The sequence below is a fragment of the Camelus dromedarius genome, chromosome 28 (genome assembly GCF_036321535.1).
Source record: "Camelus dromedarius isolate mCamDro1 chromosome 28, mCamDro1.pat, whole genome shotgun sequence".
NCBI lineage: Eukaryota > Metazoa > Chordata > Mammalia > Artiodactyla > Camelidae > Camelus > Camelus dromedarius.
Window position 1 is genome coordinate 20,897,707 of NC_087463.1, and position 18,554 is coordinate 20,916,260.

The following is an 18,554-nucleotide window of genomic DNA, read 5'->3' on the forward strand; positions in this document are numbered from 1 at the left end:
TGCTCTGATTTTTTTTTTTTTTGGTACTGTAATTGGTTTCTGGTAGATCTATTATTAATTTTATTAAATAATTATAGTAAATTCTCCGTGTTGGGTTTACAGCTATTATAATCTTTAAACAGGAAGATTAACTTTTTTGTTACTTTGACTCAGGGTTATCCAGTCTACCAAAATTTCAAATGGAGAAAGCATTTCAATTATTTGTTTTCATTTCATTTTCATTAGAGAGACTCAAAGCTCCATAAATGATCATGAATTTTATCCTCAAAGTGATTCTTCCTATCTCTGTGCTAAATGATAACTGAACTCTTCAGGAGGTTCCTGGTTGTGGGATTAAAGACAAGTAGAAACTTAAAAGCCTCCTTGAAACTTTTTCTCCTCCGCCCCTTTTCCTAAAGTGTTAGGGATACAACACAAACATACTTTTATGTATTACAATGTCCCTCATAAAAATAAGAAGGATTCCAAGTATCCAAAATAAAGAAGGAACTAAACCTAAAGCATTAAAACGTTTGTCATAAATGAGTGTGATTTATAATCTTAGTCATGTAGAAGCTGGGTTTAATGCACGTCTAAGATACGAGGTTTGAAGGTAGCACTAGGCTGATTTGAAAATGTGACCCATTTATTAAAGCCAGGTGCTTAAAGAACTGCATCATTAGTAAAATGGCAAACTAAACAAAATGGATAAACAGTGTGGGGTGGTTACGGATGTAACTGTGTCCCCCGGAATTCGTCATTCAGGTCCTAATATCTATCATCTCCAGTGTGACTTTACAGCGTTTTAGATTATTTACAGCGTGTTATTTTGTGTCATTGCATTGCAGTTTATCCATTGCTCTGCTGATGGACATTTGTACAGTGTCTGTTTTGGGGCCGTTACAAATAATGCTGCTATGAACAGTTTAGTATATTTCTTTGTAAGCATATGGACATATTTCTGTTGGATTTATATCTGGAAATGACATTGCTTGGTAACAGGATAAGTGTATTTTTAACTTGAGTTGATGCTGACAAGCAGTTTTTAAAATTTCAATTTATACTCCCACCAGCCATTATGAGGGTGGTTGTCAACTACATTCTCCCTGATGTTTGGTATTTTCTAACGCTTTTATTTCAGTAAACCTGACAAATGTATATTGCATTGTGGTTTTAATTTGCATTTCTCTGACAGCCAATGAAGCTGAGGACTTTTTAATATTTAAATTAGACATTTGGGTGTTCTTTGTGAAATACTTCTTTCAAGTCTATGATCATTCAGAGGGTGGTTTTTTTTTTATTTTTTTAAAAGAAGTTCTTCGTATATGGTGGAGCCTGGGATAATCTGGTGGACTTGTGGGTTGCAAGTATCTTCTTCAGTGTAGACAGTATTGTCTCTTTTAATGCCTAGCAAGTGACGTTAAAAAAAAATCATCATTTTAGTCAGGTGGTCCATCTGGTCTGAGGAAGGCTCACAGGATCTTGATTGGGCCCATGCTTGTGTCCGTGGTGAGCTTGGGGCTCACTGACTGTTGGTCAGTTGCTTGGTTCTTCTTCGCACAGCCTCTCACTTTCCAGCAGACTAGCTTCAGTCAGCCCCATCCTGCGGCAGCCACAGGGTTCCCAGTGCAGTAGGAAAGGGCGAGCCCCGATGGGCAGGAACGGCTGTCAGTTCTCTCTAGCTTCATGTTTTCTAGTGCCCTGTCTGGCCAAATGCATCATGGGGCCAACCCAAGTTCAAGGGGGCAGAAAACAGCTCTACATACTGATGAGAGGATCTGCAGTAAGGATGCAGGGAGGAATGGAATAGAGCCCGGGTTTACAAGCTACCACCGTCTCTGGCTGCAGAGATGTACATTCTAGACTCATGCAAAATATACTCACCTTTATCCGTGATCCCCAAACTCTCATCGAATTATGGCATAAGGCTCACTGTCTAGAATTTCACAGTCTTTTTAAATTGACTGTAAATCCTCAGATATGGCTGTTGTTGACCTAAGGAATTTGAACTATTAAGCAAATTATCTCACCCCACCAAACCCACCATGCAGTGGTGCTAAAGCAACAAGATGACTGTAACAGACGCTTCCAGTCCAGAGCGGGAGGCGTGGGAAGCACACAGCATCTGTAGTTCCGCAGGGATGCTGAAATCCAACGAGGGGAAAATTGACAAGGCTCCCATCTCTGGGGACAGGAAATATTCCTTGCTTACACCCCGCTTCTAAGTTCTGGAAGTGAGAGCAGGACATAATGGTAAAAATAAGAGCAAAAACCCATCAAAGATAAAATCATTTCAACAGAGAAAATAAGCAGATGAGTGGCTTTTTCTGCTTCCTTTCAGCCTCCAGAAATCTGGGGGCTTGGAGACCTTTTAGAAATTTGATAAATCTTGTTCCTTTGTGGTCCAAGTTAGTGATCTTTTTGCTTTACAAATCTTTTAAAATTATATATCAGCATTTCAGCTTTTGGGAAGAGAGAGTAGGTGTAGTTTTTACTTTTTCTTTTTCTAAGTACAATTAAAAACCCTGGACATTACCTATAAGGCTCTGAAAGGTGGACAGAAAGCAAACTGTCTGTGGACATCGGGACTCCAGAATGATGAAGCTGTGCGTTCCCTGGATTTTCTTCTAGTCTTGGATAATTTTAACAAGGAGGTATAGAAGGCAGCAATCCTGAAATATCAGAAAGTTCGACTCAAAAATCTCCCCAGGGGCCTTCTCTGTCTCATCATAAAATCAGGAAAGAGGCAGCCTAGCCAGATGGTAAACTTTTAAAAAAATCACCACTATAGTTAAGGAATCCTCCAAAGACAAAACTGTGACCACACCCACCTGAGCAAAGGCCAAGGGACCACGAGACTTCTGCCATCTCCAGGCAGTAACGAGCTATGGGAGAACGCCTGCCAGGTGCTGTCAGAAAAGGCCAGACGGAGTCAGAGATTATTTAGCTCTGGGTTCTTGTTATTCAACCTAAGTCTTATGATGGTCACCATTTAATCAGCTACTGGTCTTTATCTACATTTCTGGTGAATATTACTATGCTAGGGCTTTCTTGTCACCTTCTGATAAGTTTATCCACTAGTATATTATCTTGTTTTTAAAAAATTTTTAAGTGTACTTTTCTTCTGTTTTGTGGAATTGTTTGATTCATGTTGTTATTTACTTTTATCTTGAAGATTGTGTGTAACATTACTTTTTATTGACTTTCTGTAAAGGTTTACCAAGAATAAGTCAACTTTCCTCTCAGTGTTAAGGGTCACATAGAATTTTATTTATATAACATATGCACACGTACACACAACCACAAACAAATGTAGAGAGCATGTATGTCTTTGTGTGTCTTTGTGTGTATGTGGCTTACGTAGGAGATGAGAAGAAAATCTCATAAGATTGGGAGATAGAAATTCAGATCGGTCATATTTGCTAATTATAAATATGGTTGATATGACCTGCCATAAAACGTTCCTTTAATGGGGGAGGAGGCATCAATTTTTAGTGCCTTTGAACACCAATAACAACTTATCCTGATAAATATGCATGACATACATGACTGACATCAATGGTTCACAAACAGGGAAGATTATCTATATGCAGATTTGGGAAATAATAAGAAATTCTGATACATTTCACCTTTCAAAACAAACTCTTGATGAACATTGGGAATTCACACATGCATTTTACGTTGTTTTATTTTTGAAAAGTATACATAACCTTATCCAGTCTTTTTTTCATAATAATTATATTTAAATTTCTTAAGTGTAATTAGTAGGAGATTATAACTCATAAATGAAATTATGTTTATGTTTTAAGTAAAACTAAGAAAATACAGTTTTACAAAATATGAATATGTATCCACTTTAAATAAATGATTTACAGTAATATACTCAGAGAAAATAGCATTTTAAATGGATGATGGAAAGTATGAACATTTAAGCATACTTAATACCTCCAGAAATGCAACCTTGAAGAAAATAAGGCTCAATAATATTTCCTAAAGAATATAGGCAATGATACTCTGTGGGTTTCTCCTTGCTATTTCTAAAGGTTTTTAAAAGGTCAGTTTTTCAGTGTCTCCATGAAATTTCAAAGAATTTGGTGTTTCACAGATTTGATGGTGTTTTTTCTTATTGAGTATAGCTGTATGAAATCTAAATTGTCCTTGGTTATTTTGTCTTTGAATCAAATTACTGCAAATGCTTTTCTCTTTTTTGACATCTCTCTGCCTGATAGAAAAATCCACTCTACAGAAGTAAGGGGAATCAGCGTTGCTTTAAGAAAAATAATTATCAGCCACGGCTTAAATATTAAAGACCAGCTTTGAGTTTTAAAAAGTAGCAAATTTGAAGTTGACCTTTAAATTAAGGCTTAAAGTCTTCTATTATAACTGAAACACAGAAAAAATTTTTCTCACTAATTTGAATGTATTTTTAATGTGTTGATGTTTTATTTAATAAAAGGAGATAATTTATTTAATAAAAGCAGACTTTTTTTGTTTAAAAGGGTATATAATAAAGAAGATAGAGATCTTGGAAGAGTGTAAGAAGGTTCCTGAATATTTAGTTTTGGAGTTTGGGGTCAGATCTCTGTAGGGAAAGGGAGAAGTTAACTTGCAGAGAACAGCCCTGCATTTCGTATTTATTCATACCAAGCATCTCAAAAAACAAAAACTGCTCTAATTATTCCAGTTCCTTTTGCAGTTGAAGAAATTATATATTGGTTTTAGAGTGAAAATAGGAGTAATAGGAAAAGCAGAATTTCAATGATTATATAATAAATGTGGATTATTTACATAAGTAATATTAAATCAATTAAACCAAAAATTGTTTTAAAATTACTATAGCTCCAGCTCTACGCCCTGTTCCCTCAGAGAATGCCAAAGCATGACTCTTCATCTTTCACATTTAGATTCACCTAAGTTCTTGCATTAGGCGTTCAGTCACTCCCCCGAAACTGATGGAAAAGATGTTTGTAACATTTTCCTACTGCTTTCTTGAGCATCCCTGCCCTTCACGCTGAGTGCTGCATGAACACAATCTCTCTGCTTTCAGCAGGTCATTTGCCCCAGTTTTGTGGTTACAACACGGGTCCAGTTACTACATTACTTGACTGTGGTTTATTTCCTGTCCTCTCTATGGCTGTACCTCCCCTTGAAATCAGAACCGCAGAAACTGCAGGCTGAGCCCTGGGGAGAAAGGGACAGAGTATGTGGCAAAGAGCAACTAATTAAAAAAAAAAAATAGTCCTTTTGTCCTTCAGAAAGGTATGCTTTCAAGTGCTGTGGGAAATGTTAAGAAGTATAGTCTACCTTCTTTTCAACCAAGGACAAAGGAGAGTGACCAGCATCTGTGTTTCCCTTGTTACTGGATTTTCAAGCACTGCTGGAGGGGCTGTTTCTGGGTCACTGCCCCCCACTCCCCACTGTAACCTCCTCCAGCCTCGTGCATGACGGGACGCGTCCCCATCACAGAACTGGCCAGCGCAGGCGTGAACGCCATCCCCGCCCTCACTGCCCCGAAGTGCTCCGTGTGAGTCATCATGCCTCCTTCACACAACAGTTTACGAAGCTTCCATTAATTATCTTTAACAACAAAACCTACCCGTAGGAGAGTGTGGAGCGGGGAGGTAATGTTCACGACACAGAGATTAAGAAATGAACATTAAACTAAACCTACAGCTCAGGGTGACTCTCAACCTTCTAGTGTGACATGTAAGTGCTAGAAACACATTTATCACACTCCCAATACAGCATCCAGGAAAACGGGCATAAGAAACAATTTTTAAAAATGCTCTACATTACACAGCCATCATTTTTTCTGATCTGGCTGCTTTCATTCTCCAGCTTCTATTAAATGAACCATCAGTGCAGCCTGTAATCACTGTGTTCCTCTGCGCTCACGTGCTCATCCTTTAATCCTGTGTTTGGTTTCACCCACCTCCATCACCCCGTGGACACATCTGGCTACCAAGACACTCAAGGCTTTCCTGACTTCTCACTTTTTTTTCTTTTTTCAGGGAGCAGTTAACGGCAATGTACTCAGCCTCCTTTGAAAAGCGTGTTTCCTTCTGCCAGTTTCTTCCACAATTCTTTAGTTCCAGCCTCCTTCCGATCAGAGTCTTCCGAGATTCTTTTGTTGGGTTGAATTACTCTCGCCAATTCCTAATTATAAAATCGCTTTAAAACTTTATACTTAGTTACGTGCTTTTCCTCAGTTATTCCTCCCTCTCCCAAAGAAGCCCCAAACTATGATTTTAAAATTTTCAGCTCTCCATAAATACATATCCAAAATTCCTCTCTAATGCTTAAATTCTGTTGTGATGTCCAGCCATGTTTCAATGGTGTCTCCATCACAAATACAGTTGTTACTTTTCAACTGAGGTTGTGGCTTGATGAGGAAGGTGGTAGAGGAGGACCTGTTAGAATCATCCGTAGAACTTTTGAATTCAATTTGAAACTAGTAAAAATGAGTTGCAGGCATTTTTGTGAGACTCAGCTTGAAGCCATCCCCTCAGGTGATCCCAGAGACTCACAGGGGTACAAATGACTTCATTAGAACAGAGAGATTTAGGGGATCGCAATAGCGAATCTCATTAAGCGCACTGAAACCCTACCTGCTAAAGGTACTATATCTCTATTATCAAAACTCTTTTGGTATCATCTTCTATTATCATTTTTCCTTTTCGCTAAAAAATGCACTTTCTGTATACCTTCAGAATGGTTCACGTTGCTAATCAAGAATATGACACACTTCCATGAATGTCTCATGTCATTAAGTATCTAATCAACCATTTATTTTTTACTGAATGAAGACCTTCCACGGGCATTTGACTCCACTATCATTCAACTCAAGAATTTTCCTGCATGTCAGAACCTTAAGAATCATGTCTACATATAAAATAACTTTTCACGTGTTTTTTTACTTCTGCCTTTTGCTTTTCATTAAGTGTGAAAATAGTTGGATATCTTAGAGCATATGCCTTACATGGACGCTGTCTCCTTTACCTTTTTTTTATGTTTCAGTGTTTTTTCATTCTTACTTTTAGTAATTACATGACTTAAAATCCCCCAATACCAGGGTTCCAGAAAGCTGTGGACTGATTACTCTTACTTGAAAAAGTGAAATCATTTTCTGTCTCTGCAGGTGAATATAAATTAAATGATGCTCTGGTTTTAAAGCTCTCTTGACTTTTTTCTTCCTTTTATACTGCTCCCTTATCGGAGGTCACCTTCTGAAATCAGATGCTTCATTTTTGAAAACGCGTTCCTTATTATTCAGATGCTGACACCTTTTCACCTTTTCATCTTTCTCTCTGAATTCTTCCTTATCAGGTGTTTTCCTAAGTAACGCTGTGAGTCTTTACAGTGGTTTTCAAACCTGGAGACACACCAGAATCACCTAGGAACCTTAAAAATACAGATTCCTAGACAGTCCCCTTGGATTGGATTGAGACACAATCTGCATGTTTGAAAGCTCTATAAATGACAACAAAGGAGACGCTCTGTCACAGTTGCAGGAACCTGAGTTTAGGAATTAAAGCTGGAAAAGAAAGTTGGTTTTCAGAATATTACTGATTTGGAAACAAACATATAATAAATAAGAGGCAATATGAGAGGCAATAGTCAGTAATCCCCACTTGTGAAAACGAGTGTTTACAGAACAATGCCCTTTCTCCTTCCCCCGGCCTTTGCTTTTGCAACAGCTGTTCCTAGGGGACCCCTGACGGACATCCCCACACACCCAGCTCTGCCCCGGGCACAAGACCCCCAGCTTCCGGGCGCGGAAGAACCATCTCTGGGAACTTTCCCACCCGCCTCTGCCCTTGACGTGGAGGGCTCCTCAGACTGGGTAATCCTCTGTGTGGCGTGGCTGTTAGACTGCATTCTAGTGACATTGAGGTTTTTATACTTCTTTCCCAACTTTTCAGTTCATTCTCCTGAAAACTTACATTCCAGTAATAAAAACCCCACTGCCTGGATTTAATTTGCAAAGCTTTATTTCAAACCCATGTGCTGTAGTCTGAAAATTTTCTGTTTCAACTTTGGTCTGCATTCCAAGTTTCTTATCCAATATATATCTATGATTTACCCAGGCCATTTTCCATTCTTAGTCCTTATTTCTAATAATAGCCTTATCCTGTTACCAGTTAATATATTTTTGTCTGAAAATAGCCTGTCTGCCTCGGCTCAGAAAAGTATTCCTTATCTTGAGTTCCTGTCATTTTCCGTGTTAATTTGAGACATTGAGTGTTTCGTATTGGACTGTAGTGAGCACCGCCTGAACTGCTTTTAGTTTAGGTAAACTCTTGGGCATTCTGCCCTGACTGCCTGGGATAACTTCTGTTGTCAGTAGTCTTGGTCAGGAAATCCTGTCCTTGGTCAGAAGCTGAGGGTAAGGCTGTCTCTCACTATCTGTCCATTGGAGTAAACCATGATGCATCACTGAAACTATGAACATATTAGGAAAAGTTTAATGCAATATATATTATTTGCCCTGCACATTGTCATAGCCTTATCCAGATCATTTCTCTATGTGCTCCAAGCTAAGTAGTGCTTTAAATCTAGATTATGAAATCAATTGGAATGCAAATTGATAGATCGGATCAACGGTAATGAAGAGGGATCAATTATATACAAAACACACATCCAGGTGACAGAAAAGCACAATCCAAAGGTAGTTTAGTTACAGATGTAAATGGCAACAATTTGTTGCCTCATGAAATTACTAAGAAAGCTTTTGCTTAGTTATTATGTACACAACCTCATTTTTAATGGGCAAAGTTTGCAACAGATCCACACTGTGCTAACGTAGGGCTTAAACTGTGAATAGCCTTTTAAGGGGTTCTAGGACTGTGCAGCTAATGACTTCGGTATCTTGATTGCAATGTACTTCCCATGCACATATTAAATTTTATCTGGAATTTAAAAGAACACGGAGTTTAAGCAATTACATCTCTCATAAAGGAATTTTAAATGCTTTTTTTTTTTTTTGGTGAAGTCACGAAGGCAAATTGGCTTGCTGCTCAGCAATGAAGATTTAATACTTAATGAAATGACAGATGGCAGACAGTCATTTCAAAGGGGAAGGTCATGACTAACAGCGTAAAGATACTTGATTGCATGGATCTGAGCCTTTGATACTGTCACGGAAAGCACCAATCACCTTGGAATTTTTATAAAACATCTTTTCTGTTCGGGTTCTATGTTGTGTTACAAAGCTAATGGGGACTGAACAAGTACACAGGACTTACACGGGGGTAAGACGCTTTTAAAACTGTGGCTCAGCAGTACAGCAGAATGGAGAGCAAGGATACATACATATAAACATCAGCTGGGCAGGTTTCCTGATGAACAAGGTAAACCTTTGAGTTACAATGTCACTAGTCTCAGGCAAGGATTTCCTGACCCCCGTATGCCAGCTGATAGTTGTTGTTATATGATACAGAGGAATAAGAAAAAAGGATGAGATTTTTGCTCACTGTCTCCAAGAATCCATACTGCGTGCTAAGGTGGCCTCTTGGAGAGTGCAAAAGGAGTGTGAGGATGCTGAAATGTGCTGTCATTTCTCGCTGTCTTTAATACGGGGCTACAAGGGAGCTATGTTCCAGTTCCAACCAGCGCACCTGAACGCGCGTAAGGTACACTCAGCCAGGATATAACTTCTCTGGGAAGAAGCTTTTTCTGTATCCAGGTAACTGAAAAAGGGATGCATCATCATGTATCCTGCTGAACTGCAGAAGCGAAATCACATCCTAAAGGCAGTACACTGATGAGCGAGAGGCAGGACTCTGGGTATTAGAATCAGATAATAAAATACAGAACACCAAGTGTACGAGAGGAATCTGGGAATCCTAACCCAGCCTCCAGAGCAACTCGGGGTGCATGCTTCCTCCCAGGAGATCCTAGATAGAGATTTATTGTAATTAAAGGACTGCCTTGTATTGCAGATGGAAGAAAAATGACTCTGATTGTGTCGATTATTTTCTTGAGGTCATGGAATGAAAAATCGATACAATCCTGATTTAAGAGCAAAGCTGGATATAATTTCTTGCATTAGTGCGTGTCAATAATGGTCCTCAAAATGAAATTGGCAGCTGGTCAGCTCAGTTTGAAGAGACACATGTGGCCAAGGCAGCTTAAAACCAGGGACGTACGACACAAGCTATTTTAACAACGGTGGCTTTGTCTGAGCCTGTGTGTGGCTTCAGTGTGAAGAAGGTGAGAGACTAAGTCTGAATACTGCCGTTCACGTCTCCGTCAAAGGCAATTAATCAGCCACATTTTACTGAAACAGGACCTTTCAGGTTATTCAGCTCACGTGAACCCTAGGACTTGCTCTTCACGTTAGTGTTTTCAGACGCTAGTGACCTTCCTTTCAATACCCCTCTTTTCTCATCGATGGCTCTCCATCCGCTACTCTGCTCCAGAGTGGGTCTTCCATTCTTTTCATTAAGCAGCTTAATGTTAAAAAAAAATCTTATAAAGACTTAGGCTAAAAGAGTTCATTATTCCTTGAAAATTACAATAGTTTTAAATCTTACAGAAGACCCGTCCATTTCAATAACCGTGACTAAAACCGAGGAAAGTCTTGCCTACCAGGTGTTGTTCAGATGGTTTCCGTTTTGTCAATTCATAATTCCATCCTGTCCTTATTCATGGGTTGTTTGTTCCGTTTAGATGATTACATTTAATTGTTCCTTTACAAGTAATTGAGAAAGTAAATATCCATTAAGTTTTCTTTTAAAAAAATCAATGAATGAGCCTAAACATAGTGACTCTAGTCGCAAAGAGCATTCAGAAAAGTCTCTTTACAGTTTGATTCTGTCTGTACATCCCAGCGTTCATATCACTGGGTCAGTTAAGATCTTCCCAAGGTTCATTGCTTTGAGAATTCAATGAGTTCCCTTTCTAAATTTAACTCTAAGTGATAAATAGTTGAGTATTCTGAGCATCTTGTTGGCTCTCTTTATGTAGGAAACAATATTTAACAAGAGATAAATATTTTCCAGGGTACATTTTCTTTCACTCCCATCACTTAAGAGTCTGGGTGGCTACCGAGTCACTAAGATCTTGTTACCACAATTTCCATCGTCCCTCAGTGGACAGGAATCTCCTGAGAATGTGTGTCATGCTCAGCACTGTGAAAATTACTTTAAAAAAAACATGTAAACAACGAATAAAAACTGTAAATATTATTATGTTCTTGGGAGGAGAGTGATTGACATAGGCAAAGACCATCAGAGTGCAGAACCATTGGTCTCTTGGAGTCCACAAATTTTTGAATTTTTGATCTGCCTCCGATAAGCTATTGACTCAAACTCTCCAATTATTAACTTGTTGCTCAGCACTAAAGAAGTATATTAAATTATATAATGTATTTAGTGTGTAGAGTGGTGCCTGATACATTTTATGTACATGCTATGGTCAGACAATAATCAGTATCAATGCAAATATATATAAAGACTTTCATGTGGCTGTGCACACGAGAGTTTGTGTGTGTGTGTGTGTGTGCACGCACGTGCATGCTATACTCTGTTCTGAGTTTCTATTCTAAGTTGTAGAATTATCTCCAGAACAATGCACATATGAATACCTGAACAGGTTTTGCATTCAATTTCAGACAGTCCATCTGTCCGGGAAAGACTTTTTGTTCATCTGCAAACATGGTGCCCAAGGGAGAACCCCCGTTCTCTGTGCTTTAAGTGTCCAGAGGTGCAAACATTCACTCTAAATGAAAAATATCTTAATGGAATATACATATGAGTGATCTTTAGATATTTTATAAGAAGAGCGGTTGAATTTCATGGGGGAAATTTTTTTAAAAAGTCTCGCTCCCTCAATGCACCTAATAAGAAAAGAATGATTATATGAAATATGGTAATAAAATGTTGACTGTTTTAAAAAATCCTTTAAATGTTAAAAAAGATAAAGTTGCACATATTCTAGAAAGAGGAAAGAGAGAGAACTTTCCAGACACCTTAGTGAAGGTTCTATTGGGATACAATCACACCATTCAGGGAAGACTTGTTGAATGAATTTGCATAACTGTTGAGTTTCTACCTAAAAATCAGAACACATATTTTTAATTAAACATTTTGCTTTCTGATCCATTTCACCCACAGTCCTTACAACCACCCACATTTCTAGGAGGGAGGAGCAGAGATGTTAAAAATGTTCTCGGGTCGGGAAATGTTTCAGAGCCTCTGAGAACTGCCGCTGACCCAGCCTCCCCGTTACTGTCAGCTCAGCGCCTGAGAGCAATTGGGTTTCTTGTCTTCTCTTCCTAAATCCGCAGGAGGTTCCGGAAAACGCAACAAAACAACTGAAGTCCTCAGAGTCACAGGGGTCCTATGGAAAATCAAATATAGTCAATTTCAATTGTGACTTAAGCAATTTCAAATGCATCCCCTTCTTCCTCAACTGGTGGTGTTTGTGTACCCAACAAATACGATGATCATCTGTCTCGCCTACGAGATTCACTGCTGGAGCCTCGGAGCCATGACCAAGCAAGTGTGGGGGAAAGTAATCTTAGGGAAAAATAAGATTATGCGTACAACTCTAGCTCCAGGACCATGGTAGGTAAACAGAATTAGGCACTTCGATTTATCTCGCGTCTTCCCTTCACACCAAAATATCTCTGAGTTTTCTAAGAGAATATAAATAATAAACAAACAAACAAACAAATAAATAAATGAGCCATTCTTTCATCGTTCCAAGACAAAGAACAGACATGCAAAGAAGGAAACAGAAGAAAACGGAAGTCACTCTGAAGTGTAGAAAGCGCTCAAGATGGAGACTGTTTTGTGAGTTTAGGCTCTGAAATGACAGCGGCTTAGAAAACTATGCCTCCGTTTCAGTGGGCCCGTTTTTAAATCGGTGTTTTGTTTGTTTGTTTGTTTGTTTTTCTTTTTTGCCTTTTGACAGAGGCACTTGCTGTAAAACAAACTTATTAAAAGCAACCCAACAGCATTATAATTATAATTATTTCTCCTTTTTACTGAAAAAATTAAGTCAATTTGTTTACAAAACAGTTTGTACATTTAATTTCAGTCATTTAGATGTACTTAAAAAATGAAATTCAGCAAGAACATTGAAATAGCCCTGTTTAGGAAGAAATGAATGGTAATTTTAACTCTAGTAACAAATCCTCAAGAAATCAGTACTCACATAGTCTTTTTGTTTTAACCTATATAATAGTTATTAGATAGTTTTGTTTTCCTGTTGTTATGTGTACAGTGTTCCAAAGTAGTTTTGCACATTATTTATCCATGGATTTTTATAGAGCAACGATTTTATTCCTAGGCACCCCAAAAGACTATTCTGATAAGCTCTGAGCTCATTTGTTAAAAAATACAGCGGGAAACTGGCAGGTAAAAATCTTAAAATTGCTAATGTCGATGCCTGTCCTCAGGCTTTCAAGGTTCATATCCCAAAGGATGCCGCTTTCAGATTTCTGGACGAGGGGTGGTTTACATCGCTCGGACATTCCTGCTTTTCATCATCACCAGAATCCCTGAAAAGTGGGGTAGGGATTTTGTAACACCATCCAACCAAGTCTGAATGGACGCTTTCCTTCAGAATACTTCCTGCAGAAAGTACGTGCCTCCAAGATGCAGCGTGCTTTCCAGACGCCCCTGCCCTGTTCTCAGTAGGTTCTAGTCCCAGTCCGGTGTGACTGTGGGCAAAACGGTCTCTCTGTGCTTTGGTTTCCCATTAGTAAAAGCAGCGGAAAGAAAGATATCTCCAAGTCACTCCAGTTCATTTAGAGAATTTTAACTGGAAAGGTTTGAAAATCAGAAACTTCTTTTTTATCTTATTTTCAACTTTGCGTTGACTTGAATAGGGTAAAGAAAACCATGAAGGGATCCATGGCCTTCTTTGCTTTGATGCTGTTGGTTGCCAATAAGGGAAGACATATCATCGCAGGGTTTGTAACCACTAACTGATCAAAATCCGGCCCTTGAGTCCTCTCTTACCGTCTCCAGGAGTCACTGCCCAGATCAGAGTCTGATGCAAAACTCAGTCATGGTGTGACACTCAGAGGCAAATACGGACGTTAGGAGATATAAATGCACTGAGCCCTGATAGATTAATGTATGCTAAGATATTTCCTTTTTAACTTCAACATAATTCATTCATAGAATTGAAAGGCATGAAAAAAGAAGGCTTTAGGACTGGGGTGAAAATGTATGCATTTTAAAATAAGCCCCTGAATTCCAGATGAACCCTTTATGGAATTATTTACATATTTTAGCAATCAAACTGAACAAAAGTCTTTGTAATTTCCAATTTGCATTTTGCAAAAGTCTAAACTCTACCTATGAGCATTAATATGTCTAAATTTTAAAGCTGAAGTCTGGGGAGGGAGAAGATGTCAGACTGTTTTACTTGCAGACAGAAATGAAGGATAGAAAGTCCGAGGTGACTATAAAGGCAGAAGTGAGCAGAAAATGAATTTGGTTGGACACTAAGAGAGTGAAAAGAATAGGAAGGAGAGAAATAGGGCAGGAGAGACAAGAGGGCGAGAAGCAATGAATCTTAGTAAATTATAGAAAGTGCTTAAGGCAAAGTGAATAATCTTGACCTATGATCTACTCATAAGAACCTCTTACTTAACTATTTCTTTCTACTCTGAAGTGAGTGAATATCCCTGCAAGGTCAACTTAGTAGGCACTTTATCTTCTCAGATTTTAATCTAGTCACCTAGTGATTCTAGTGATGATGCTTTATGTCTCTCCCTCCCTCTCCAATAAATATTCAGAGGATAAAGATACTATATTCTTAACCAAATGCTCAGTTATTTCACTAAATACACTGACTACATATCAATTAAAATTTTTTTAAATTAAAAATAAAATAAATTTAGAACATATTATGGTTGTCAATTTCACATTATATAAAAATAAAAATATGTGAAACTCAGTAGGAGCAACGATAGACGTTTGAGTGAGTGACTTGATGAATGAAGAACATCTGTGTGACGTCAGTACGTTTAGCAAAAGTAACAGGAATTTTCAGATTAACTGTCCACCCTTTACTGTAAACACCTTATTAAGGAATGATGAGATAAAATACCAGCCTTTACCACTTGTCTGTGATTCATCAGTCTAACTCAGGGTTTGGCAAACAGCCTGTTGACTAGATCTAGCCCACTGTCTGTTTTTATAAATAAAGTTTTATTGGCATACAGCCATGCTTACATGTTTACTCTGTGTCTGTGGGTCCTTTCACACGACTACAGCAGGATTCAGTGGTTGAAACACTTTTATGGCCTGTAAAGCCTAAAGGATTTAGAGACATCCCTCTGAGATAGTGTGGGTTTCATTCCAGACCACGGCAGTAAAATGAACATTGCAATAAAGCGAGTCACACAAGTTTTTGGTTTCCCAGAACATATAAAAGTTATGTTTATACTATATTGTAATCTAGAAAGTGTGCAATAGTATTATGTCTAAAAAACTATGTTTGTATGTTATGTCTAAAAAGTACTTTTTTGCTAAAAATGTTAACCATCATCAGAACCTTCAGTGAGTCACAGCGGTTAACATCAAAGGTCACTGATCACAGATCCCCAGAATAAATACAGTAACAACAGAAAAGTGTGACATATTGTGAGCATTACCAAAATATGACACAGAGACATGAAGTGAGCAAATGCTTTTGGAAAAATGGAGCCAGTAGACTTGCTTGACGCGGGGTTGCCACAAACCTTCCATTTGGAAAACACGGAAAATCTAGGAAGCACAGTAAAGTGAAGCACAATAAAACGAGGTCTGCCTGTACTGGCTGGTCCTTTACAGAAAAGGCTTGTTGACCTCTGACAGCTGCTAAGTGCCAGGAGTGGCCTTCGTGGCAGTCTGAGTGCCACCCTAACTGCTCATCGTGTTTAAAGTTGATTCAGGCTACAAAATATGCCACGGGGCTTGGCAGTGGCATTTTTGCTATGAAACAGCAACAACATTTATTGATAGCTTACTGTGGGCGCGAGCCATCTAAGCTGTGTACATAAATAATCATATTTAATCTCTGTAATAATGAGATACATATTATTACTATGACCATTTCACAGATGAGGCAACTGGAGAGATTTTGTTGCTCATCTCTGATTCAGTCAGTGTGTTGAAGCCAGGAATGGACCCTAAGTTATTTGGCAATGAACTTTAAAAAACTAACAGAGGTATTTCAATAAAAACTTCGTCTTCACTGGTTTTTCTTTTTCTTTTTTTCCCTAATGGAGGTACTGGGGATTGAACCCAGGACCTGATGCCTGCTAAGCACACACTCTTCCACTGAGCTGTACCCTCTCCTCTGGCTTTTCTTATTTTGCTGTCCGATGAAACTTGCAGCTGGGATTAGGCAAAGGCAGAAAAGGCAGGCAGGAGTCTTTGTGCAAAAGGATGAGATTAGGCTACTGCATCAAAGCTGACCCAGAACAAAACGGCTTAAAGAACGTGAAGTTCATTAGCTCACTTCTACCAGCCCCCAGGTGACTGGTGCAGGCTGATGGATGGCTATTTTCCACTCTGTCCTTCAGAAAATCAGAATCACTCCCATCCACAGCTTTGCTGTGTGCGAGGGGGCTGATCTCTTCTGCGTGGCGGAAGGGGAGGCACAGGCACGCACCTTTTCCAGTTTGCAGATTTTGAAGCGTGTGCAGGAGCGCATTCCTGCTGTCCCAGAGCTCAGGCCTAGGACCTGTGACCTCTGCTCACACACGCTCGGGAGGATTCAGTCATTATGGGGTCCACCTACCTGCAAAGAAGCCCAGGATATTTAGGCTCCAGCTGGACAGCCGTGTGACCAGCCACAACCCTGTGTCTATAGGGAGCAGGATGGATTTTTGGTCAACAAATAACAATTTTCATAAAAGCAAAGGAGTAAAACTTTTATCCTTTTAAGATTTTTTCAGTGGGATAACTGGTATAGCTGACTTTGGGTTCAGTTGTTCTTGAGCAGGAAAATATTTATGATTTTAATGAAGTGGAGATTAAGCAAGGGGACAATTTGAGTTTTAGCTGAAAGAGGATCAGAGTGTGGAGCGTCCCCCAGGGTCATTTCTGTAAGAACATCCTTGGATTATCCATCCATGGTCTACTTTGATTTTCAAATCTCTATTATTCTAAACTTTTTTACATCTCTTTACAATCTCAATTTTTTTCAAAATACTTACCATTATTAGACTACACTAATGTGAAATACACAAATATGTACTTTAGCAAGTATATATCAATATATTTATAGTCGTCATGTCTAACTTATTTACTACAGTTACATTAAGTGATATTTGTTGTGTACATTTCTCATGTGTCAGGAATTTTTAAGATAACGAATGATGACTTTTCTTCATATTTTGATCTAATCATTGTATTTTAATTCTTACTGGGCAACTCTGAGTATTTGAGGGCTGGAAAAGTGTGAAAAAGTTTCACAGAGATTGAAGCAGAAATGAGTTGAGTCTTGAAGGGAAAATAAAACAAGCAACTAAAAAAATATATTTGCAATATACACAAACTCACACGCACACATCTCCTAAAGGAAATTAAAAAGCTCTGCAGTAATGAGTCTTACAGAGTGTGAGTGACTTTGTGTCTGAATTTCATTTTCCTCTGATTAAAGTGACATTTCCTTTGCCTAAATAAGCTTAAAACGAAACTGCCTACGTGAAATCATCTAACTATATATAGATCTCTGCTCCAAAACAGCTAAAGTTGCTTGATAATTTTGGTTATTCCGGGCACCACACCCTCCGTTTACCTTCATGGGCTCTTGGAGGAGTTTGAAAATTAACGTGTGTGAGGTGAGGCTCTTTCTTTTCCTCCTTTGATGTGTAGGGAGACACTCGTATTGTGGCAACACCTAGACTTTTGAAAGATAGACGTGTGGTGGAAAAAAACCCTGAGGCATGCCTCACTGCAAAGCAACCTTTGCTTTTGTTTGTTGCTTTGTTTTCTAACTGTTGAGAGGCACTTGAAAATATGTGGAGTGTTTCGGGTTTCTGTGATGTCCAGGTCAGACATGCCCGAAGTCCCGCAACAGAGAGAGGCTTGCAGATCCACATCTAAGCACTGGCTTGCCCGGGGTAGTGGGGCACCTGTGTGGAGACATCGGTTGGGTTAAACTGCAGGCCCAGGGTTCCTCATTGGTAAGGCGGAAAAGAGCAGAGTCTGGAAGTCGTAGAACTATCTTAAGGATTCAGTGAAATGATCCCGGCAAGGTGCTTAGCGTTTAACCCTGAATAAGCCATGTATACATTCGTCACTACTTTTAGAATTAGGTGGTTTCTTCCTGCCCCAGGTCTTGACACCCGGAGTCAATTTCTTGTAAAGCAGCAACAATTCTCCTTACTTGATAGGTTACTTACAAGCCTTTATGAATCATATTTTGGTTCCAGATTTTTTAAGCGCCTTTTATTTCTGAAAAAATATATACCTTTCTGCTTTTGCGTTTCTGGCTTCTGGTGAATATTACTGTTAGCGTGTTCTGCGCATCACCTGCTGGAATACTTCAACTCACCAGACTCGTCCTGTGGTTTCTCTCCTGACACCTAGTAACACTCAGTCCCTCTATCTGAGGCGGGATCT